Genomic DNA, 25,927 nt, shown 5'->3' on the forward strand with positions numbered 1-25,927 from the left:
ATTTGGGTAAGCCACCAAGGAAGCTTTGATAAACTTACAAAAGCAAGTAAAAGAATGATTGCTGCAAAAGATGTTCTGTATCCCTGCAAATCAACATTCCAATAGCTGCTGTACTCCCAAGTGGCCATAATTTCAGTGATTTTCATCTTGTTCATCTGTTGCAAGTCCTTCGAAAAAACTGTTCTAAAAGTGGGCATTTTAAAGGCTTTATCTTTTGTTGGCCCTAATTTATTATGGACAGGTGAGTGCTGCATATAATTTGCAGGATTATTCAGATTCTCGTTCTAGGCCCTTTTCTGCAAAAGCGCTTGCATTTAGCTGTGATTCTAGAGCTGCATTTATTAAATAACATTATACAACGACCCCCCATTAATATTCAAAAAACGTGCACGCTGATTGGTCAGCGTGCATGTTGTAAATCAGAGTTAATGGAAAAAGGTCCGGTCACCCGGACTTTTTCCATTACTATAACTCTTTTTTTTTTTTTTTTTTTTTTACAGCAACGGAGAACGCAAGATCTCCATTGCTTCACGCTGTCTCGCTATGTTAAACTCGTTTAACATAGCGAGACAGTTTGTAAAAAGCAACGGAGATCTTGCTTTCTCCGTTGCTTTTGCCCACAACTCTGATGTACTGCGTAGGCATACGCATGCGCAGTACATCAGAACTGCCGCAGAATACCAGACAGCTGCGGAAGGGCAGCACGGAGGTATTATACAATGCCATTATTTAAGAAAATTATTTTTTTTCTTAAATAATGTCATTATATAATAGCAATAACCCACTTCTGGGTGTAGGTAATGCTGGATTTACCCACGGTTGGCTTTGTTTGGTCACTCGGGCTTCGCCCTCGTGACCAAACCACACCAACCATGGGTAAATCCAGCATTACCCACACCCAGGCGTGGGTTATTGCTATAGTATAGTAGGCCTCACTTTCCCCATGAATTCTGCAGGTAGTTAAGATTCTATTTCTCAAACACTAAGATTTCTCTTCTCTGTAACTAGCATGTTTTATAGAAAACTTCTTTATTCCCTTTGGAATGGTCCTTGCTTTATCTTCCAATTAGAGCCAGCATACTTAAAGGCTGATGTTGGTTAGGCCAAAGACAATTCCTTCAGCAGCTGAATTTCTTTTGTGTTTTTCCCCTTTAACTTTTTTACTGAAAAAAGTATGAGGTGTTTGCTTTCTCTCATGCTTACTTTATTAAAACTACAAAGTTCATAATCCTCATTTAAATGTTTCTCTACCTATGAAAAATACATGATAATATGACAGTTTTAGGATGCTGTTTGTCAGCTAGTAGCAATAGTTGTTCTGCCTTAATATGTTGCTTCAAGCTGCAGCACAAGAACTGAAAAATGGTCTCTTCCCTGCTTATTTAAAGAAAGGGACACACTCCACCCTATGCCACTACTGACAATCACATGATACCTTTGTCTGCTTACTCGGGGGGGGGGGGGGGCATTGGTAAAAGTTTAGTTGAGATCAGTTTACTTTTGAAGTGAGAATCCTTGTATATTAATTACTGCTTACTTCTCTAATGATCTGTCCTAATCAGGTTCTTTTTTTTCTTCTTATTTTGATGTTGCTGAATCTTAATGTCTTTACCTCGGTTATAATGGACAGTGCAACTCATTCTGAGTTAATTCCCCATCTAGTCACCAAGGGAGCCGCTCTAGTCCAGTCAAATGTAATTTAAGTTAGTTTGACAGAGAAGTTATGCCTAAACAATTTTTGCTATCAGTGGAGTTTTTTATTTGTTCCTTTGCTGTGTGACCTAGGAGTAGGTATGTGTAAAAATAATTCTCTCTGAGTTCAGTGAAAGTTATTTTGGCATATTTTTTCAAACTGACTTCCCCAGAATTGCTTTTGATCGACATGCTTCCTTCACCAAGCTAAACTAGTGGATTTTTTTAACTTCAGGCCACCTCAGGAAGTTTTTCAGCTAGTACCTCCTGTGCAGTTTTTAAACTCAGGTATTCCAGACTTGAGCTTGGGGAATGCAACTGCAAAATTTAAATCTCAGGACAGTGTGTTCCCTTCCCTTTCCCTTCTTCCCTTCTCAAATAAAAAAAAAACAAAACACATAGGAGTTCTTGGCCATTCAGATTGCCTTAAAAGTCTGTATTAAAGCTAGATTGTATGACAGGAGCCCTAGACAGTACAATAAGTGATACTGCCATCTGTATTGATAGGGAGGAACAGTTGCAGAGCAGGAGTGGTACTTTGGGAACAGGCTCGCTTGATTGCTTTCTGTGAGGACAAAAATTCAGACTGCTTAAATACATCCAAAGTAAATATGCTGATGTATTTCAAAATCAGAAAAAGTTCACTGTCATGAAAACAGAAAGTCATCAAATGAGTAGATGTCAAGCTTGCAGAAAAATGAGGACAGCCATAACAGATGTTTGGATCTCATTGGTTGCCAGCATTTTTCCAGTGTGCACCCCTGTCGCACACATTTTGATCACATAAAGGTGCATTGTTGTATTATTTTTAATCAATCTTATTCATAAATTATTGCCAAAAAAAAGAAAATCGTTTTAATAACTCCTTTTTGGCTGCCCATCCTTCACACTATTACAGCAGATACCGCACACATTGTTATTACCAGTTGTAATCTGTTAACTTTGTAAGAGAGAGAGGTCTTTCATTGCACTCTGCATCACGTAAGCAGCCTAGTTGGATTTGCATTTAATCCCAAGTCACTTGTTTCTGGGCTGTGTATGTGTAAAAGGATTCCAAGGGACATTTCTTCAGAAGAATTTTGTTTGGCAAAATGGAACGCATTTTTTATTTGGTTCTTCACATACATCCTTGGTATTTTTTTATGTACCTTGGATTTGCAGGATGCCCAAAATCTAGTTTTGGCTTTTTACAATCCTTTTGTGTATTTGTCTGTTATTTTTGCTTGTATAGCCATTCTATGACTTTTGATATTATGAATTTCTTGGTGGCACTTTGCATCCTAGGTCTTTTATGAGAAACATTTTCTTAGCAAGTATTTGAATTTTATGATTGATGCACATCACTGTTGTACTTTTTTCAAACCAACCTATTCTGTTGATTTTGTTTCCTGAGAAACTTTATTTTTAATGGTGGTAGTTTCAGTCAGTATTTGAGTTACAAGTTTTGATGTGCTAGCAACCATGTATAATAGGGTTTCATTGAAAACAAGTACTATGTTTATACTAAAATTAGTCTTGTTGGCGCATTTCCCCCTACTTTCTCCAAACAAGAGAATAACAGTAAGATTTCTTAACATGTTGGTTATCCATAGATACTTGGGTATTGTATACAAATCATACAAGGCATCATACGGTTAAAACAGCTCTTTTAACTGTTTACCAGTTCTTTGTCTCCTTTTATCAAACAGGGATACCACTAAATCTGCAAGTGACTTCCATTTGGCTAAGAAGCAGCATTACCTTTTATCATGATAAATAACACAACTTTGAAGTGGTCAGGCCATGGCAGTAGCAGGCTACAACTGCTTTCTTTAAAAATGCATCTGTTCTGAGTATATGTAAAGCTGCTGCCCAAGGTTAATTTTGCACATTCACAAATAATTAAGTATTGGATTGACATTCCAGAGCTATGTAAGATTTACCTTATTTGCACTGCTTGGTTTCTTACATCGGTGCCGTCCTTACTTCTTGGGTAATTTTTGCACACAGTTGCCATGCTACTTGTGTAAAAGCAATGAATTGTCAAGCTTCTAAAGGGCATAGTACCTGGGTTTGAGGTTCTGTCCATAAAAGTAGCACCTCATCATATGGTCTACCACTGTGTAGTCGGTCTTTCCCCACACTGTATCCACTGTGATACTTGTGTGCGTGTGTTAATGTATATAAATCTGTAATATTGTTGTGCAATGTGTGGTTGAATAACATATTGGTTAAATGCCAGAAGGCTATGGCATTCTTCTCAGATGGTTAGATGATTGAAGGTTATGGATGTCTACCAGGAGAAATCTCTGGTATGTTGTGAGTATGTTAAATGTAGTTTTTTATGTTTAGGTTTACGTCAACAGTAATTGCATGTGGATGGTATCCACTGCAGTTTATTACTGTGCTTTAGCAGTGATTTGCTTCTGTCGGGAGATTCTTGCATCTTCATTTCTGAGTAAACCGTGAGTTGGTAGGTATAAGTTTGGTTGACTGAACAGCTTGCCTTCCACATCGGGTGGAGAAGGGAGGATTGTATGTACTATTTTTTTTTTTTTTTAATTTATTGCATAATGTTTTGATAGTGTGACTGGTGAAATGTTTTAATTTTATGCATTTGCAGCTCAGCAGTGTTTCTTCAATGTTGGTGTATTGATAAAAAGTGTAGTTCGATGGTGTCTGTGTGTAAATGCAAGTGTGTGTTTATATATGTGTATACACACACACATGTTATATACATGTGGGTGTGTTTGTATATACAGATCTGTGTATTATATATATGTGTGTGTGTATATGTATGTATATATATATATATATATATATATATATATATATATATATATGGTTCATAGATGTGTACTAGGCTAATGGCCTTGGCGCCTTTACAAGCCTACCCCATGGAATTACCCTGGCACGTCCTTAGTTCCCAGTGTTTCTGTCGTGAAAAGCCACTGGACTGATCCCTGGGGTGAAAGTACAAACCCCTTGGAATGCCAGGTTTTTGATATATGAATACAAAACACCAAAAACTGTTACCTTGTTTAATCTGTATAATATCATAACCCACAGACAAACACAAATCTGTAGAAAAAACAAAAAATAAAAAAGAAAATACGAAGACAAAAAATAACAGCCAGTGGATCAAGAGATGCCACAGACACAAGATATAAAATATAGTGGGAAAACAACAACAGACAACAGACACAAGAAACATGCAGAAAGGCACAGTAAAGAGGACAAAGAGAATAAATAAAAACCTGTTTGAGACAGAGACAGGAGGACAAAGACAGAGAGAGAGAGAAAAAACAGGACAAAAAAAGCACGAAAAAAATGGAAAAGAAAACCAGAAGACAGAAGAGTAGTGAATATCTAACTGAATAACAGAAGAAAGACGAGAGAGAGAAGAGAAAGAGGAGGAAAATAGACAAGGAAAAAGGAAGAGTATAAAGAATGGAGATGAGCTTAATACAGGATGACTGTATAATGAAATAAATAACAGTGGATAAGTGTATCTGAAAAGATATCGGACTAGAAAAAGAAAGATAAAAATTGCATAAGGACAGGGATGGAAATAAGAAATTGCAGTTTAAAAAATATTTAATTTTGTTGGGAAGGCTGTATTGAGTCCCTTATGCCTTGGGTTCAGAAAGATACTTTGTGATGCTCAAGATATTTATATGAAACACTGATGGCAGTCATTTATCTCAGTCACGACTGAATACTAGAGCTCCATTGTACAATAGATAAAGGCAGGGGGCATATCCAGGATTTTTAGCATTGTACACCTTCCAGAATGAAGCTCTCCCAAGGGCAGTGCAGGTTTGTGAACTGCATACTTCAGTGCATGCAGAAAATATCCTGCACTGGCATTGCACATAAGCAAAAACAAAACATCAACCGGGCATTCTGAAAAAAGCCATTTTACAAAATTAAATAAAACCACAGAGGATATGTCAGGGGATTTTTTATTTTTATTTTGAGCTCTAGCACATTTAATTTTATAAAATTATTTTAAAATTGTATCCTGTGGCCTACATGGTCCATGCCTGACTACACCTATGCAGCGAATATATGTACAAGGTGCATGCCTGTCTATACCTTTGGGGACCTTACACATGGTATAAGTGGCAGTAAATACAAAACACTAAAATTGTATTCCTCTACAGCAAAACTGGTTTATTCGTCACTCTTCTGCAGACAAAAACGAGTACTCGCGCCACAACATTCACATGTAATGTAGTAAATACTTCCCTGAAGTTTGTAGTTACACCATTGATCAGTGGGCAGCATACTTGCTTTAAGGACAAAGCCTTCCCCAAGATATGTCAAAGGAGAAATTTTATATGTGGTATTAAATGTCCTTATTTGGGTAAGCCACCAAGGAAGCTTTGATAAACTTACAAAAGCAAGTAAAAGAATGATTGCTGTAAAAGATGTTCTGTATCCCTGCAAATCAACACTCCAATAGCTGCTGTACTCCCAAGTGGCCATAATTTCAGTGATTTTCATCTTGTTCATCTGTTGCAAGTCCTTCGAAAAACCTGGTCTAAAAGTGGGCATTTTAAAGGCTTTATCTTTTGTTGGCCCTAATTTATTATGGACAGGTGAGTGCTGCATATAATTTGCAGGATTATTCAGATTCTCGTTCTAGGCCCTTTTCTGCAAAAGCACTTGCATTTAGCTGTGATTCTAGAGCTGCATTTATTAAATAACATTATACAACGACCCCCCCCCATTAATATTCAAAAAACATGCACGCTGATTGGTCAGCGCATAAAATCAGAGTTATAGTAATGGAAAAGGTCCGTCACCCGGACTTTTCCATTACTATAACTCTTTTTTATATATAGCACGAGAACTAAGATCTCTCGTTATACACGCTATCGCTAAGTTAAACTCGCTTAACATAGCGAGACAGCATTAAAAAGCAACGGAGAGTCTCCGTGACAGCTGTCTCGCTATGTTAAACTCGTTTAACATAGCGAGACAGCGTGAAGCAACGGAGATCTTGCGTTCTCCGTTGCTGTATATATAAAAACATAGTAATATATATATATATATAATATAGTAACAGAAATAAAGCAGCTAGAATTGGGATCTTTAGAAAAGGGTAGAGGCAATTACTAGAAAGGGGAACTGTTGGAACAGTACATACAGGGGAGGAATGAGGTTTAAAAGAAGGCAGGATTTGAATGAGCTATTTAATGTATGACTACCAGTGATTGAGTAGATCATAAGTGATGCATAATATTTGCAACTAAAATTGTCTATATGATCTGTGATGTAAAATATTGCAGCTAGGACTGCGTCAATATGGTTTGGTCTGATGTTGTCACTTTTCATTTATTCATGACAGTTGGGTTTCGGTTCCGTCCTTGGAACCGACTCGGCCGTTGTAACAAGCTAGCACCAGCCAGAAACTCTCAAGCTAAGGCTTCACATAGTGCCTATCTTCCCTTCAGATCTCGTTCGCCGCATAGATTTTCAGGACACATCAGGCCGTGCTATCAAGCTAAGTGCTTTGTTTTTCAATATTTTTTCTTATTCACACCTCTCTCTCTAATATTTCTTGGTTGTTTTATATTTCTATTACCTAATTAGTGACTGTCTGTGTGTGAGTGCTGTTTTTTACCTGTTTTTATTTTGGTTTTTGTTCACTACCATAGTTGGTATAGGCCCCTCCCTTCCCTCTTACCTCTGGTAACTCTTAAATACCATTGCTGGTAGTTTTTTCTCTTGTTTCCTTTCTTCTTGCATTTATTGTTTGGGAGTGCAACACTTGGAAATTCAGCCTCCCTGCGACCTCTGTAAGGGTTTTAGTGCCCGATCCCTTGCAGAGCGTCGCAACAAATTGATACTCAAGGGGTTGTTAAAAACCCCTTTTTCAGAGGCTTTGTCTGAGGTGGAATCGTCAAGCCCTCCTAAAAAAAGAAGCAAAAAAGAGGAGCCACTCAGTCCCAGCAGCTCCTCAATCTCAAGAATCAAAATCATCGAAAAGCTAAAACAATCCAAATTGGCACCAACAACCATCTCGGCACTGGAGTTTGCGACCCCTTCCTATTCTTATGGAACTGAAAGTTACCACAGTACAGACCCCTTCAATGGTACGTAGGACTCTCTTGGCACCAAGAATAGTTTTTCCTGTAAAACCAGTTACTTCCCCCGAACACAAGCTTTTGGTCAACTGAACTCTGTGCCAAAGGTCGAATCCACAGCCAGGACTCGATATTCCCCATCTATTGACCCCTTTGTTGGTCAGCAGCTCAGTCCTATTGGAGATGTCTATTTGTTCCACTAGGAGCCTTTTGGAGCTGATGTCGTTAGATTGGTGGATCAGTTCTTGGCGGCCAGAGGTATTCCAACCCTGTCTAGGACCTCCCTCTCATCTGGAGCCGAGGTTTTCTCTCTAAGAACTCCAACTTATCTTCCTCCTTCAACCTCCCCACAGGGTTTTGAGCCCTCAACGTAGACGCCTCTGTTGGTGCCAACTTCTTCGGTTCTGATGGTGGATCTCACCTTAGTACTGGAACCCACTCAGTGGACCTCGGCTCAGTTGGAGATGCCCCACCCACAGGATCGTGGCTTGGCTGCCAGCTCCGGAATCCCTAGTATCGCACCGATTTGTTTCCACAGCACTGTCTACGGTTCCGGTCCTCTGTTCCTTCCTACTGTTGGTGTGGGGTCATTGGAGCAGAGGTGTGTGGAGCTCTGTGTGGGTTGTCTTTCTCGGTTACCGGGCTCCCAGCCCTCTTCAGGCGGGCCTGCTTTTCATATTATGGAGAGAGTGCTCTCCTCAGCAGGCTCACAGTTGGCACCCACTCTGTCGGAATGTCACATCTGTGTGTCCTCTGGCTCGCAGCTGTCCATCTACTACAATGGGACAGCGGGCACGGAAGCAGCAAGAAGACACCCTACTACAGGGAACCCTCTCTTCGGAGTCCTTCTCAGGCCTTCCCCGATGAGCCACCCCATAAGAGATTGTGCAAGAGGAAGTACATTGATTCTATGGAAGAATCTCTCACTGAGGATACAGATTACGATGAAGGGGAAGGAGACATCCTAGAAATCTTAAATTAGAGGGGGTGACTGGAAGCCCACCAACACTTCCTCCCAGGAATCTGTCTTCTTGCAGGCTTTCCGTGCCGACTTTCTACTTCCTGCTTGACCCCGCCTGCAGATATGTTAGTCAAGCTCATTGTGCAGCATGCTTGGTAGGCCCCTGATGTATTGAGCCAATTCCCCGGAGACCTGACAAAATTCTCTCCCCCCCCCAGAGGATCAACCCCACTGGTCCATGGGTTTAGCAGTAGATGCAATGGTGGTGGTGGCAGCCTCAAAGAAGGAACTTGTAGAGGCGAGTCCTACTGTCCATCCTCCAAACTGAGAGTCTCGGATGTTGGACAGATTAGGGAAGCAGGTTTATGCTTCAGTGACCTTTGCCATACAGTCGTTGAATTTCTTGGCACATTTCACCCATCTTCAAAGGTACCTGATCAATGAGCTGTCAGGAACCCTAGCAGGAGCAGTGTCTGATGAGGTACGTATTAAATTTGCCTCCCAGCTTGCAACTCTAGAATCCATCCCTAACTCGTCCATGTGGTTGATTGCATATACAACTGAAGGGGTGGCCAGAGTGGCAGGTTCAGGCTTTGTCATGAGACGTCATGCTTGGATGCGCTTCTGTGACTTCTCGGACCCCTTCAAGTCTTCCTTTGTCAATGCTATCTTTGATGCTTTCTTGTTTGGCCTGAAAGTTAGACACATTAGCCAGGTGTGAAAAGGATGGAAAGACCCTCTCTGCTCTGGGCATACATTTTTCCACTCCTCAATGACCCTATTCCAGGAATCAGAGTGGAAAGATGTGTTTCAAAAGTCCGAAGGGCCTTTTCGGGACACACGTGCCGAGTTTCCTTCCCGGGGCAGAGGTGTGAACTCACCGGGAAGATACCCCTCCCGTGGCAGAGGGGGTCTGCACAACCAGGGCTGCAGAGATCCTTTCTCTGGGCAAACCCTATCAGCCTCCTGAGGAGCGGCCCAAATGCTTGCCTCTGGAGGCAGTCGGGGAAGTCTCTCTGCACCACCTAGCCTGGCTCTCAATAACATCAGATTCCTGGGTGCAGAAAGTAATTACCAGAGGTTACCATATCCCCTTTGATCTTTTTCCAAGGCCACAAAGGTGAATCCCCGATGTTCCACCCAGTCAGAGAGATGCAACAGCTCAAGAAATTCAAAAGCTGCTCGAAAAAAAGAGTCATCCAAACAGTCTCACACGACCAAGTAAGATCTGGATTTTACTCAAGATTCTTTTTAGTGCCAAAAAAGATAGGGTACTGGAGGCTGATTCTGGACCTCAGTATCTTGAACAAGTTTGTCTAACAGACAAAATTCCGGATGGTCACGGTTCAGTCTATCCCTCCGTTTCTGGAGAAAGACTATTGGATGTGCTCGATAGATCTTCAGAATGCGGATTACCACATAAAAATAGACAAGTGCTCCAGAAGATACCTCCGCTTCTGGCTGGGAGCCAGTAATTACCAATTTCGTGCACTGCCCTTTGGTCTCACCACAACCCCCAGGTCTTCAGCAAATGCATGGCAATGGTAGCAGCTCATATGAGACTGCAAGGATTCAGGGTGTTTCCATATTTAGATGATTGGCTCCTTACTGCCCCCACCAGGCATCTACTGCTTCACACCTTATACTAAATTCAAGAGCTGGCATAGTTTTACACAAAGAAAAGTCAAAACCCGCTCAAACCATAGAATTAATTCGAGTAACATTCGACACAAGATCCTATATGGTTGCTCTTCACAGACTACAAAGATTAAGGTCACAGCTCCAAGTGATAGTCTCTCAAAACATACTCCCAGCTCGCTTAGTCTTACTACTAGGGTCAATGGCAGTGACAATCACCCTAGTTCCCCTGGTGAGGTACCGTATGAGGCTGCTTCAATGGCTTCTTGCATCACAGTGGTCTCTTTTAACACACCCGATGTCTTATCTAATCTACATAACAAATCAATGCAAGCAAGGTCTGAACTGGTGGATGAAGCCAGAAGAGGAGCTATGGAGTTGCTTGTTTTCACCCATGATGGGGTGGGGGGGCATTTCAGGGAAAGACAGTCCAAGGCACTTGGTCCCCCTTAGAGCCCAATTGGCATATCAGTGTCCTAGAATGGAGGGCGGTGCTTTTAGCGTTGCAAGCATTCCAATCTGCCCTTCTGTCGGGGTAAGTTGCTATCGAATCAGACAACATGTTGCTCGTCTGGTACATCAACAATCAGGGAGGAACCAGATCGTATCCGTTATGTCGGGAAGCCCTGGGAGTATGGAAGTGGGTGATCATCTCCAACCAATTTCTGATAGCAACGCACATCCCAGGGAATTCCATCGTGATTGTGGGCAAACTGAGCAGATGCATTCTTCTGCCTCACGAGTGGTCTCTCAATCCCATAGTAGTGGCAGAGAGCTTTCGTCGATGGGGCCAGCCTTGCTGCGATCTGTTTGCATCTCCCACGAACCACACATACAGCAGCTACTTTGCCCAAATCCCCCCTCAGGAGGAGTTCCCGAGAGATGCTGTTATGCACGATTGGCCCCAGGAACTGCTTTATGCCTTTCCTCCTTTTTCTCCAATACCTCAGTTTTTGAAGAAAGCACAACAGTTGAGAAGCAAACTGATCCTCATTGCACCTTATTGGCCCTGTCAAATCTAGTTCCCCTTTCTTTGGCCTCACCTAGTTCACAGTATATGGACTCTGGACCCAACTCCAGGACTGCTGTTCCCATCTGCGGGGGTTTGTCCATCCCAAACTATGAAGTCTCAAACTGACCGCTTGGTACCTCCACTTCCAGTAATTGCCAGGGAGAATAATCTATCTTCCCTAGTTCAAAAGATATTTTTGGCTTCCCATAAACCGTCCACCAGGAAACTTTATCTTTGTAAATGGAACAGATTTGTGATCTGGTGTCAAGGAGGAGGAGTTGACCCTTTTTCAGTTTGGATTAATAAGGTACTAGAATATTTATCAACTTTACTTCAATTGAGACTTCTACTATCAGAGTTCATTTAGCGACTATTTCAGATTTCCATAATGGCTTCAATGATTTTTCCTTGATATCTCAGCTCCTTTGCAAAACCTTCCTAAAGGAGTTATGCATTTGACGCCACCTTTTAAAGAGCCCATTGAACCTTGGAATTTGACGTTAGTCTTACAATCTTTGATCTGTCAGCCCTTTAAGTCAGCCCTGTGATGCCAAATTTTTATCTTGAAAGTCCTTATTCCTCGTAGCCATCACTTCAGCCAGAAGAATATCAGAATTGCAGGCATTGTGTGTTTAGCGCACATACATAATTTTTCATAGAGAGAGAGTATTCCTTAGGACTAATCCCTCTTTTCTACCTAAAGTTGGCTGAGACTCGAACATTAACCAATCCAATGACCTGCCAGTTTTCTTCCCAAATTTATCAAACAAAGGAAAATATTGTTTGCATTTGTTGGATGTACACAGACAGTTATGTTTTTACTTGAAACAAAATCATTCTGGAAATCAGACAAACTGTTCCTGTCTTTTTCAGGTACTCGAGTAGGCAAACCAATTTCCAAAGTCACCTTATTGAAATGGTTGAAAGATTGCATCACCTTTGTTTATCATTAAAATAAAATTAATCTGTCAACTAAAGTCAATGCCTATTCTACCAGATCAGTTTCCACTTCAGTGGCCTTTCATTTTAGAGCCTCCGTTGATGACATTTGCCCAGCAGCTACTTGGGCTACCCCTCATACCTTTATCACTCATTACAAATTGGATATGGTCTCCAGGGGAAGAGCATCCACCCCTGATCTATGGTGGTCAGGAATATCCTTCCATAGGGCTTCCTGGAACATAAAGTAACTAGGGACTCTGTCCCAACTGTCATAAATGAATGAAGATTGACAACATCAGATAAAGGAGTTATGTTCTTAGCATAACGTTCCATCTGTGTTGTTGATTTTCATTTATTCTTGACATCCCACCCTCCTACCCCCTCCAAAGACTCCTGGAGGTTCGGATCTAGTCCTGGTTCTGTAGTAGGGCAGTTGGTCAGGCAAAGCTTCCACTTTTTTATTTCTAGGAGTAAAACTCTGTCTGAAGGGAAGGAAAGAGAGGCACTATGGGTAGCCTTAGCTTGAAAGTTTCTGGCTGGTGCAAGCTTGTTACGGCCAAGTCTGTTCTGAGCACGGAACCGAAACCCAACTGTCAAAAATGAATGAAGATCGACAACATAGATGGAGCATTGTAGTAAGAACATACCTTCTTTTTTTTTCATTTGTATAACTGTATGGTTGCCTGTGTCGTAAGTGATCATAAAGATGCTTCTTGTTAAAAAAAACAAAAATACTGCTAGATGCCTACAGTCCTGCAGTGACATCAGTATAACATTTGTAGCATTGATTCAAGATGGCAAAAATTTAAAAACTCTTGCCATAGCAGTCATTTAATCATTAGGCAGATTGATGAAAAGTGCTGTGGTAATACTCCAAGTGCTATAATGTTGCTGTAGTCAGTGCTAACACTATAGTTTATTTGGTCTGAGGCCATGGTATAATTTAACAGTTAGTTGTGGACAAATGTCACTAATATTTTAAGCTGTATGGTCCACAATGAAACCAATCTTAACTCTGTGGAGAGTGTCTACTCTGGTTTTAAAAGTTTGGTACCTTTCTCTTTTCTATGGCTGTAGGTTGGTAGAGTGTTGAAGTGAGAGCTTATGATAGTGGCTTGGCACTGTTGAGATGTACTGTATACAGGACCTTGGCCAAATTCACCCTGAGATTCCATATTTTAGGATTTGCAGCGGTTAAACTGAGCTGCTGAAATTTTTTGAAGTGGCATGAGCATCCTTATGATCTCTAGTCAATATATGTAAGTAGGGCTCCTCCATTTGTTTCTGCTACAGGTGGGTGTAGGTATATATTTTAAGGTTTGTTTGAGGTTTGTCAGTACGGGAGTGGGGATTGTCAGCAGATGCTGGTCTGTGTGGGCAGAAGGTAGTGGTGCATTTGGAGCATTTGAGTCCCTACCTTTTTGATGATCTCTTATGCTTTACTTTGTTTTTGTGATGCCATATGTTTTTTTAACTTACATGATTTTGAAACAAAAGGTATTGTTTTTTTTTACACCGGTGGTCCTAGGGTTTTCATGCTCACTATCTTTTGCCCTTCGTGATCATCAGACGTATTAACATGATAATGAAATAATTGTAAACCCCCCCCCCTTTTCTGCATGCAGCAGAAGTTGCCCTTTATGTTAAGAAGAATGGTAGAATTCAAATACCTTATTCAGTGGTTATAAGAGTGCATATACTTAATACAAGTCCACTGGATCTGGGTTCACCAACATTGTGTTTTGGAGTCTTAAGAGATATTGTGGGCCTCTCCCATCCACCACACACAAAGCAAATTTGTATAACAGGCTCACTAAAATTGAGTTTCAGCATGGAGAGAGTACATGGTTTCACATTTTTTTTGGACCTGTAAGTAATGATTCTTCAAATAAGATGTAGAGAACCTTCTACATTAACTGTGATGTAACCATACTGTGCTGACAGAGACCATTTTCTTTGTGTTCTGTAATACAGAAATTTGGAGAAGACATTGAGCTCAGTTTTTTTGTATCTGATTTTACTGGCAGCAAAAGTTGGTTGTATTTTAAAAGTGGAATTTGTTGAAGCCCAGTGCTACTCATAAAATTCCTGTTGTATTAAAGTGCTGCTAGCGACAGCCCCTATCAGTGCAGCGTGCATTGAAGTTCCAGTCAGTAGATACCGGATATCCCTGGCCTACTGTCTTCTAGAGAACTTACATTTTTTTTTACGTGCCAGCCAGTAGGAAAAACATTTGTTTAGGTAATCCTCCAACTGGGTGTATGGAGAGAAGCATATACACAGTTCTCATTTGGTCAGGCTGGTTTCAGAGATTTCTTTGCATTTATCTAACAAAGAAACCCACACATCTCTAATCTTTTAGCAGTTTAAATATCCTACCAGTTGTGCAGTGATCAAATGTTTAAATAATAGTTGGTTGAAATGCACATTTGTGAAAGCAGCTTACTGAAGGCAAGTTTTTGGCCTTTCCCACCTTGCTGAAGGTAAGTTTTTGCCCTTTCCCTTAGACACACAACTTTGGAGTTGATTAGTCAGTGATGCACTTGCCCCTAACAAAAAAAATGTCCGCTAAGAAAGCAAGTACTTTTTAACAGGCCTTTGATTTTTATTTTTTTATACGCTGATCTTTGATCAGCACGTGGCTATAATTAAAGAAGCTATCCCTTTAAATGACATTTAATGCAGTGAGAGTGACTGTGTTGCAAGTTTATTTTATTTAGTTTCTTTTCTTAGATTAGATAGTTATGATTTCACTATGAGATTCCATCCACATTTCTGTTTGTGTTTTTGTAGAGGTTGTTATATTAATAGTTCTAAGCATATAACTTGACAAAATAACAGTTCCACAGATGAGACTGAGATTTTTGTGGGATGTAAATTTCAAATTTGGAGTTTTTGTAGTAATTATTAGTATTCAAAGAAAGTTAATTGTTTAAAAAAAATGTACATTTAGTGAAGGAAAGCAATGTAATCATTTGTGGAAAACAGCGTCAGTAGTTCTGGCAGCCCAAGTGCATATTGTTTGTTCATGGTAGGTTTGACACATTCGCTTTGAGAAGTATGCACAGTGCGTAGACATTGTATTTGTCTAGTTAGGCCTTCTCTTTTTCATGTCCTGAGTTCCAAGTCATTTGAGTTTCATATGCCCAGAGATGATGGAGCTTTCTTTTAGGTGATGTGGTATTTTGCTACTAGGTAAGGACTGCTTGCTCCACTTAAGTCACCTGACTTCCATTCCTTCTGGATAAACTGTAAAGCATGATTAACTAGCAAGTCATTTCTTTTTTTCTTCCACCCAGTGTAAGAATTGCCTTGCTTTTTTCTGTCCATACTGTCTTGAATTTTGTCTCTGGTTTTTGATATGCAACAACCTCGCCTAGATGAACTCTTCCAATCATCTACCACCTTGTAAAAACTAAAAAAAAAAAAAAAAAAGTCCCTGTATGTCCCTTGAGCCTTTCTTCAGGCTGTGTCTTAACTCTCAGTTTGAGTCCATTTCTTTTTCTATTGTGAATTCTTTTGAACTACTTAAAGGTTTGTCATACACTCTTTCTGCCTGGACATTAAGCTGTTGTCTGTCTTTACATAGCTTCTTGCAAAGATCATGCACTTGTTTCCTCTGTCATGCCTTTGAAAGTAGTCTCCACAAGTGCTTGCAGTACTGTAGACAATTTTTGGCAGTTAACCATGTCGAGGGATAATAACTTTGTTTTGCATTTACGATGCACCATCTTGTGAATGTTATTTCGTCTGACTTCTTAGCTGCTGTGTTTACATGTTTATAAATTTACATGATGTGTGTTCCTTGAAATATCTTGTCTTCTGTGTTGCTTCTGCTCCAGTTCTGTACTTCTTTTGCAGGTTATTGGTTCCCAGGATTGCAGCCGTTTTTCAGCCTTGTCAAATCCTTTTCCATCTTTTCTTTAATATCTTGCACATTAGTGCTGTTGAATATCTGTGTATTTATTTATTGAGTGATAACAAGACCCATTTTAACTATTTGTAGAAGGTAGTATGCAGAGTACAAATGTACAGAAGGTACTTCTAAGCAATTCACCATCATTAAACACTGCAGTTTAGATGTATTGCATTGAGTTGTATGGAAGTATATTGCATTTGAATGAAACAGAAATAAGCAGTGTTCACTAATGTAAATGAAGAAAATTGTTAATTGAAATATGGCAATGTAATGAAATACAGTAAACTTTGTTTTACCTTAATGCTACTTGTTTATATTAAACAGTACACTGAGACAATGGTGATAATGTAAGATGTGATGTTGTCAGTCTCACCTTTATTCTCACTTGTGGGTCGGATCCAATCCATCTGATTTGTATTGGCCTTTTACAAAAGCTTGAGGCCTTCAGCAAAGCCTGTGGGCATTCCACCTTACCCATAATGCAGTTCCCTACATCCCTTAGATCTCATTTGCCACTCAGTGGAAAATTTGGTCCTCTCAGGAAGCTTTGGGCTAAGTACAGCTTTTTTCATATATTTCTAGTTCTTTTTAGTAAATTTTTCACTTAATCCTTTCTCTGACGTTATAGTTCCTTACCCTTTCACATCTGTTTTAGTTAGAGGGCATCCTTCTAGCTGTGAGTGGTGTTCCCTCTGCTTAGCTCTGCCTCCACAATCTGTTTAAATTAGAGAACGTTTGGTTGGTTGGTTGGTTGTTGGGACAAGTGTGGTCTCTCCCTTTGCCCTTTTCTCAACATCCTTTTTAAATTAGAGGACGCTCTTTAATTTCTATCTCAAAAAAAAAAAAGATAACTTACTAATTTCCCTCATCTTTAACATCCATTTTTAATTAGAGGGCGTTCCCTTGTGTGTATGTGTAGTTCTTCTCCTTATCTACTGTAACCAGCTCAATTGTTTTTTGTTTGTTAATAATGTCTCAAAAACAAGAAGAGAAACCCTTTGGGTTTAAGAAGTGTGAGCAGTGTGGGGAAAAAGATGCCTCTAAGCGACACACACACTGTGTGTGTATTGTCTGGGGCCTCTATATCTCTGTGTCATGGGTTTAACCAGAGGGCTCTTATGGAGTGCAAAATTAAACTTATCTCGAAAGGACACCTTAAAACTCCTTTTTCTGAGGCTATTTTCCCAGAGTCCTCTTCTAAATCAGATAAGTCTGACAAAGCACAAAAATGACCTTCCTCTGCTCCAAAGTCATCTTCGGAGCCAAAACAAGAAATTTCTAAACTGTCTGCTCCTAATGATTCTTTGGAGCAGCTGGGAGCTATCGGATCTGAGAGGTCTTTGGACCAACTTGAAATTTATACTCCGACCTCTTTGGCTGCTACTGAGTTTCAATAATCTGAGCCATTCTCCTTCATTGGAGCCCATACCTGCTTGGCTCTCATCGCCGTTTTTGACTAAGTCCAGATCACCTACCTTATCTACCTGGAGTTTGTCAGACGATGATGTGGATAGGGTAGTGCAGAAGCTTCTGAAGACACTGTCTTTGGCCAGGTTATTACTGAATCCAAGGCCAAGGACATCAAATCCAACAAAGTCCTCTTCATGGGTGCCTACTCCTCCTCCTCTGATCCATCCCCTTCTTTTGGAGCCAGAAGATTTGGATGTCCATCTGGTGTCGTCTCTGATCCTAAACCTATGGGTTTTCAGATCCGATGTCTGCCCTGAGTGTTTCTGCTCAGTTGGAGCAGGTGACCTTTAGGAGCCAACACTCCCTGGTTGAACCCAGCGAGCGGGTTTGGATCTCACCGGATCTGACCGTGCCTCTCGGAGTTTGGCACAGGTGAGTTCTGAGCCTACCTGTGCATTGGATGCCTTCGGCTCCAACTTCCCTTTTGTCAGATCTGGGATTTTCTTCAGATCAGGAGCTGAGTGCCTTTGAGGTTATGAGGAGGGTAATGACTACATCCCTGTCTCAGACACAGTCTATCCAGGATCTTCCTTCCATTCCTGCACTGGTGTCTTTGCCTACTCATGTACCCCTTTCACAGCATCACAGAGACCCCAGGCCTCAGACCCCCCCTTCTGAAACGTTCTGGTGATGTAGGCTGTGCTTTTAGCTTTGTAAGCATTTCAAGACTCCCTTCCTCTGGGAATGATTGCAATCCAATATGACATGTCTGTGGACTGGTACATAAACATGCAAAGAGGAACCAGATCTTACCCCCTTTGTCAGGAAACCAAGGGTCTGGCAATGGACTACATCTTCCAATCGCATTCTGATAGCAATGTACATTCCAGGGAGGTCCAATGTAATAGCAGACACATTCAGCAGAGCCATACTATATAGACACACGAGTGGTCCCTCAATCAAAAAGTTGCAGAAGACATTTTTCTGGAAGTGACGCCAGCCTGGTTTTGACACCAGTGCCAAATGCAGCAACTACTTTGCCCTAATCCCTTCTCCAGAGGAGTTCCCCAGGGATGCACTTGCTCACGATTGCCTCTCGGGACTTCTTTATGCCTTCCCACCAAATCCCTCTGATTCCCAAACTACTTCAGAAAGCAAGCTTGTTGAAGATGACAGTAATCCTAGTTGCTTCCTATTGGCTTCGACAGATTTGGTTCCCCTTTCTCTGGCCTCCTATTCAGGATGGACCGTGGATTCTGGACCCTTTTCCAGGTCTTCTGACTTGCTCATCAGAAATGGTTCACCGCAATTTAAACAACCTCAAACTGACAGCTTGGCTGCCCTAATTCCCCTGATAGCCATGTTTCCTTCCCTTTTCTCCCCTGTTAGACACATTTTTAATTTCGTCACATAAGTCATCTGCACGAAAACTGTACAAGGGAAAATGGAAGAAGTTTGTTTTATGGGTTAATTCTAATCAGGTTGATCCATTTACTGCTCCTATTCAATTTATATTGGACTTTTTGGCAAAACTTTTTAATGAAGGTGCAGCTGTAGCTACTATTAGAATACAACTGGCAGCAACCTCATATTTCCATATAGGAGAAAATGCTACAGAATCATGTCAAACAGGCTTTGTAAAGCCTTCTTGAAAGAAACTACACTTTTAAGGCTTCTGTGCAAAGATCTGTCTCTACCTTGGGATATAAATTTTTTGTTGTCAGATATTATCTGTCCTCCATTTGAACCCTCTGCTACCTGTGATTTAAAGTGACTTTCTTGGAAGACACTTTTCCTGGTAGCTATTACCAGAGTGAGGAGAGTTTCGGAATTGCAAGTTTTATCAAATCACCGTACTTGATTTTTCAGACTCAAGTAGCTTGGGACATGGTCCCACAAGTGAGAATAAAGGCACAATTGACAACCTCGCACAAAGTTATGTACTTAGCATAACGTTCCATGTGTGTTGTCAATTTCACCTTTATTCTCACAACCCACCCACCTACCCCCTGCCTATGCTCCTGGAAGACCGAGTAGTAGTAATTGGATAATCTTTGGAATCTATAGCCTCAGAAACTGCTTGCTCCTTTTAAGCTGTAAATACTTTTACCTTGAATTCCATTAATGCTTATTTATCATTGGCAAACAAGATCTGAGGGATGTAGGGAACTGCATTATGGGTAAGGTGGAATGTCCACAAGCTTTGTTGAAGGCCTCGAGCTTTTGTAAAAGGCTGAGATGGATCCGCTGGATCGGATCCAACCCACAAGTGAGAGTAAAGGCGGAGATGGACAACATACATGGAACATTATGGTAAGTACATAACTTCTTTTTTCTGTATAATTCATCAGAATATAGCTGGCTTCTGACGCAGTTATGTTGTGGTAAGATGGTGAAAACAGTTGCAAGCTGCACTTTCTCTTAAATGAGATTTCTAAGTTTCTTATGACATTGATAAGGGCATTCCAGTTTTGAGTATAACAAGTGAGTTAGAGGTTTGCTGGAGTACCAGTGCATCATCAGGGTGGGTATTAAAGGAGTAAGGTGTTATAGTCATGTACATCCTTGAGGGGCATGATCACACTTTATTTTTTTATTTCTATTTGTTTATTTTACTTTGACATTGCTGTGCTTGAATTAACAGGATGAGGTCAGTACTCTATCTTCTAGGAAGCCATTTATCTCTCAAGAGGGTGACACAGTAGCACTTGTAATTAGGGGAAGATGGACTAAATCTGCAGATCCCATTAGAGAGAACATGGAAGCAGTTCTGATTTTTATTTAATGCATTTGTATGCAGTAAGGGCTAGACAAAGTTTGTAGTATTCCTTTGTCAACGACGACTCTAGCTTCAGGTGAAAGCAGTCTAGAAATTCTGTGGCAGCCAGCAAGCATATGGTTAATGGTCTGCATTGCTAAATGTAGGTGTCTATAGGTAGAATGGAATCTAGAAAATCCCTAAATATTTAAAAGATAGGAGCAGTCTGATGTGATGGTCTTGACAGAGAAATTCTTTGATAGGTGGTAGCACTTTTAACCTTGCTGAGGTACCAATGAACATTGCTTTAGGTTTCATTTTTTTCCAGTGTAGAATAATGTTACTGTAACTAAGCTAGTTCAGTAGATTGTTGAGGTTGAGGTCTTGTTGGAAATTATATTCTCCACATCATAACCTTACTATCAAATCCAAAAATAACATGATTTCCTGCTTATACCTTGATAATTGAAAAGAGGTGGGTCAGAAGAGAACAAGGTTTTAAATGAGCTGAATAGAAGATGCTCCACGTTTGAAACTTTAGGGATTCAACAGCTTAAAATATCTTTCAGATATGGAGGGATTCTAATTGTTCTTTGAACTTCTGCTGTCGTAGCTTCTGAGTCTGGAAGTAGCACCTGAGGCAAAATCAGTGGAAATTACATAACTAAGGTAGTTAACAAGTTTGAAGGCTTTCCTAAGATCTATTAATAATAAAAACAGTGAAAAGAATTTCATCTTTAGCAGTGAAAATGGTGCCTGTAAATGAGAAGAAAACAGTCTGGATATGGTAACGCAGCATGAGGGCATGCTGATACCTGGACGGGATTTGGTATCAAGTCTGAAACTTAAGGATAGACTGGATTTTTCCAGCAATTTAGCAAGTACAGATAGAGCGAAAGAGGTTTGTAATGTGACAAAATGAATGGAAAGATTTGGGAGATACATTCCTAGTGATTTGGAATACCATCAAGGAGCTTGCTTATTTTAGTTGAGAGTGATTTTTACTTTTGCATCTTAAAGTGGGGGGGGGGGGAGCTCTGAGAAAAAAAGCAGCAGACGGATGATGGTTTTGTGATGGGTTAATGTGCAGAAATTTCATTTTTCAATTATTTATGAGCAAAAGTAGAATTCCTTAAAATCCCTTTTTTCAATGTTTTTTAACCTCTGACCAGAGCATTTTTGTACTGGATTGAAACCTAATTTGTCCACTATAAATTGTGGATTTCTGCCTCCTGATGGCTTTTTTGACCTCATTTCTTTAATCCTAAGACTTATCTCATTTGTATGGTGCCTAGGATTCATCCTTTAATTTTAAGGTATGAGGGTCCAAACTTCCCCGTTATGCCCCTTGTATGTAAGGACTTGGGTGAAGCATTTGTTTTGAAGGACAAGGATTAGGCAAGCAGAAGCTTGGCAGGAAGAGTCAAGTTTAAGTTAGACTGGTAGAGTAATGACCAGTCTTTGCATAGGTAGATGAGAAGTGGCATAATAAATATTGTCAGTAAATCTTTTCCTAAGAATTTTGGCAGTCTGGGATTTAGAATTCTTTACTGCTCAATCACATTCTGCAAGTCTATTAATCATGTAGAGAACATGGGAAGGTGGGACTGTGAATTTTTTTTGATTGTTGTTATTAAGTAGGTCCGTTGGTGTGTTTATCCAAGAAGTGATTAGGTTTTAATGGGTTCTTGAAAAAGTTGGGTGAGGTTGTATACTGCCAGACAGCTGAGTAGTTCATGCCTGCTGAGACCAGAAAAGTCGGTGCTAGTCACTCAAAAAAAAAAACAAGTATTGATCTTTGCACGTACGACATGATGCAGTGCCCTTAAGAGGATTTTCAAAGTCAGGACAGATAATGAAAGTAGACAATAAAAACCTTAAGATTTCATTTGGGCTGCATGTTTTTCTGAGTTGAGGCATTTGGGCCATACTACTATTGATGACTGCAAGCAGTCTTAGAAAAGTGACAACCTTAGAATCAGTGGCAGCTGCTTGCTACTCTTAAAAGACCAGGTTTATCCATGCAAGTTGCTATGGTGGTGGTGGGGAGTGAAAAAAATGTAATAGCTGGGTTTCGGCCTGGTGTGTCAACAGCATATGCTGTGCTGCTGGCCTACATTTCCCCTTTCCAGCCCACCACTAGTACAGTCTTATCCCTGGGGGTAATATTAGGTAAAGGGTATCTTCAAGGTAAAGTGGTGATGTTCATCTAGAGAGCATGCAGAAGGCTGGCAAAAAATGTATCTTACAGGATCCTAAGAATCTAGAGTTTAATAAAGCTGTTGCAAATATCCAAACATTTATAAGGAGAGGAGAGTGAGGCGAATTCGAGGAACCTGTGTAGCCCTATTTGCCACCAATATTTATGCCTTTGGCTGAATAATTAGATTAGTGAATAAGTAGGAAAGAGAAAGAAGAGAGAGGGAATATAAGGATATAAAGACAGAATCGCAGATTATGCTGCCACCATTTGTGTTTCGAGCAGAATCTATAAGGAAAGGAAAATAGAGGTGGTGAATCAGGGAAAGGAAAGCATAATAGGTGAGGAGGCAAGTCAGAGAAGTTTGTAAGATGTAAGCTAGGATTTTGAAGGCTGCATATAATGGCTAGAGAGAAATAATGACAAAGTGAAATACAATGAAGATTACAAGCATGTATGAAAGATGCTTAATCTGTTTAAAAAAGTATGGAAAGGAAAAGCAGATTGTGAGTGTGATAGAGTAAGAATAGGTATGTTGCAGTGAAAATAATGAACTTCACTTCAGTAGGCTGAAATGGAGTTTAGGAAAGTGGCTAAACTCAGTAAATATACATTATGACTGAGAACTGGGGTGTTGAAGTTGGAGGGAGGTTGGAGAATGAAGAGTTGATTGGGTAAATAGAGGTGTAGGAGAATGAAATTTGGGAAAAGATTAGGGGTAAGTACAGATATTGCTTCAGGAAGAAGAATCGAGAAGGATGAAAGGAGTTGGAGCACCCTTCTTTTAACTAGGTGCCAAAATATGCAGTTATAAGGAAGGAAGAGGTGAGATGGGAATGTTGATAGGTTCTGTTGTTGCTGCCAAGGGATGCTGAGAAGATAGTTGATGGAGGTGGTTTGCTTTAAATTTCCAACCACTGCTTTATGGGACATGTTGGTATTATGATGAGAAATAATCTCTTGTGTTGTCTGGGAAGAATAATTGATGATAAGGCTTGTATTTTCTGATGACTTTTAAGTGCTTTGAGTGGGTAGGTAGACATTCTAGTTGTTGGATTTCCTTTACTGACACAAAGCGAAACTCACTAGAAGAGAAGTTATATCCTGATGTGGAAGGTATGTAGAAGGATTTATAAAGTTTCCCCTTTATCACCAATGTACAAGACACTTAGAAAAAGAAGGGATGCAAGTAATAGTATGGATGCAAGTAATAGTATGGTGCAACAGAAAGCACTTCTAAAGTGGTCGTAAAAAAGTGGAAGAAGAGAGCAGAAATGGTAACTTAAAGGATGAGAAAGTGAGCATTGTACAAGTGAAAAGGATGGAATACGTTTGAAATCTGATGAAGGATGGGGTGGGGAAAAGGTAGTGTTTAAAACAACTGGGAATAAAAGGGGGTCAGGAAGAGCTGGGAATATTCTGCAGCTTGAGTGGATGTTGTTGCAGTGCTGAAGAAGTGAAAGAGAATTTTGAGAGAGATAATGGTAAGTCTAGATGTAGATTGATGTTTGAGGCTAGAGAGGCCAGATATCATAAAGATAAAATAGGTGTGTAGAAAGATTTAGTGTATTTAGAATACAGTTAGATACTGAATTATTCAGTTTACTATACTATAGATGACATTGCAATTAAACCGAGGGAAAAGATTTTCACAGTGGTGATTTAGTGGTTGAATGTGGAAGGATCATTAACCGAAAGTATCTCGAGGCTTGAACAGCACAGTGGAACAATGAGTAGCATTGTTACCTCACAACAAGACGTTCTGTAGTTTGGTTCTTGGCTAAGATGCCATCTGTGTAGAGTCTGCATGCCTTCCGTGTGTTTGTATGGGTTTTCTTCCACATCACAAAGACGAGTAAGTAGATCAATGAGTTAATTTTTCATGTGTGTGCATCTGGTGCAGAAGAAAGGAGACTGAATCTGTTAGCATTTACCCTACTTTCCTAGTAAACCGTGGATGGCATTGACTGTGATCATGGTAGGATGCAACTCAGCAGCACTGGATGGATCCAAGGGATATGGGAGTATTAGAAGGGACATAGGGTGTAAAAAAAAAAAAAAAAAAAAAATTACAGTCCTCCATGATCAGGGATTATCCATCTGTGCCCTTTGCAAGTTGATGAGTTGCTCAACTTGAAGGATTTTAAGGCAGTTGATTGTGCTGCTGCACTCTGGAAGAAGCGAGCATTTCACTTCACATCACCAAAGGTTGGAACTTCGCAAATCACTGCCTTATTTAGTACTTAAATTTCAGAGGAGAGGTGGTATTGTCAATGTTAAATGGTTAGTTAATATTGCTAGGAGTGTGTGCAGGCAGCAAATAAATGCAATTTAAATTACACACATTAATCAGCAGCTCTGCTATTGGGCTATTTCTAACTTAAATATCTGCATAACTTTTGTGTTGAAAAGGGAGCATTATACAGATGTGGACTTCTTTTTAAAAAGAAGGAATTTGATTCACTTATAAATGTAGCGTTCGAAAGACGTGTGTGTAAATGGGCGTGCCTTCGTTGAAGGTTGGGCGTCGAGCTGGCACCTCGGCATTTCGTAAAAATCTACTGCCAGTCATTAGCGGACCGGAGTTCCGCTGTGGCGACCCCTTACCGGGAAAAAGCCGAAAGACAAACAACAACAATAAATGTTGCATTAAAGGTTGTTTCACATTACTATAACCTATAAATGCAAACGAACAGGACTTAAGGTGCTGCCTAAATGCTAACATATATTGCTTAGTCATTGTTAATAGGGCATTCATGCTACATGTCTTATAGGTTCATAGGTATATACTAGCCTAGTGACCACCAGGGCCTTTTTAAGCCTAGCCACACAATCCAGTCCAGTCGTGTCCACTTGTAACATGGGCATCTAAACTGGAGGGGTATGTTAGTTAGGAGGGATATGTTAGTTAAGGGATTGCTAAAAACTTTTATGTGAGGGTATGTTGGTTAGGAATGTTTACTGTTGGCCTCTCTCTGTAGTAGACATGGGGGCCAGCCGTGGGATGATTTTCCAAGGTTATGTTTGAATAGGGTCAGGGATGGACTCTGCTTCACATGGATGGAGAGCCTATTGCAGAGCATGGGGATCTTTTGAGATAGACATAACTGTGTTGTGAGCATGTTCTATTTATATCGCAAGCAAAGTTCAAATTCCTGGATCTAGTGTTTCTGGCGCTGATCATTTTGTGGATGTGCCAAAGGTCCATCAGGGCTTGGTCAGTATTTGAAGTTGATCAACTTAAGAATAACATTGCTTGTAGAAACGCTTAGAAGTGCACTTGTTAGCATGGGGAGCCTCGTGTGGAAATGATCAAGGAAA

At 40.3% G+C, this 25,927-nt stretch overlaps 1 protein-coding gene across 1 annotated transcript in view; it reads left to right on the forward strand.

Moving 5' to 3' along the window:
- SNX3 (sorting nexin 3) overlaps positions 1-25,927 on the forward strand; it is a 406,515-nt gene that overhangs the window by 233,038 nt on the left and 147,550 nt on the right. The window lies entirely within an intron of this gene.

Source organism: Protopterus annectens, chromosome 1.part0, assembly GCF_019279795.1.
Source record: "Protopterus annectens isolate FY-2018-M chromosome 1.part0, PAN1.0, whole genome shotgun sequence".
Classification (NCBI taxonomy): domain Eukaryota; kingdom Metazoa; phylum Chordata; order Ceratodontiformes; family Protopteridae; genus Protopterus; species Protopterus annectens.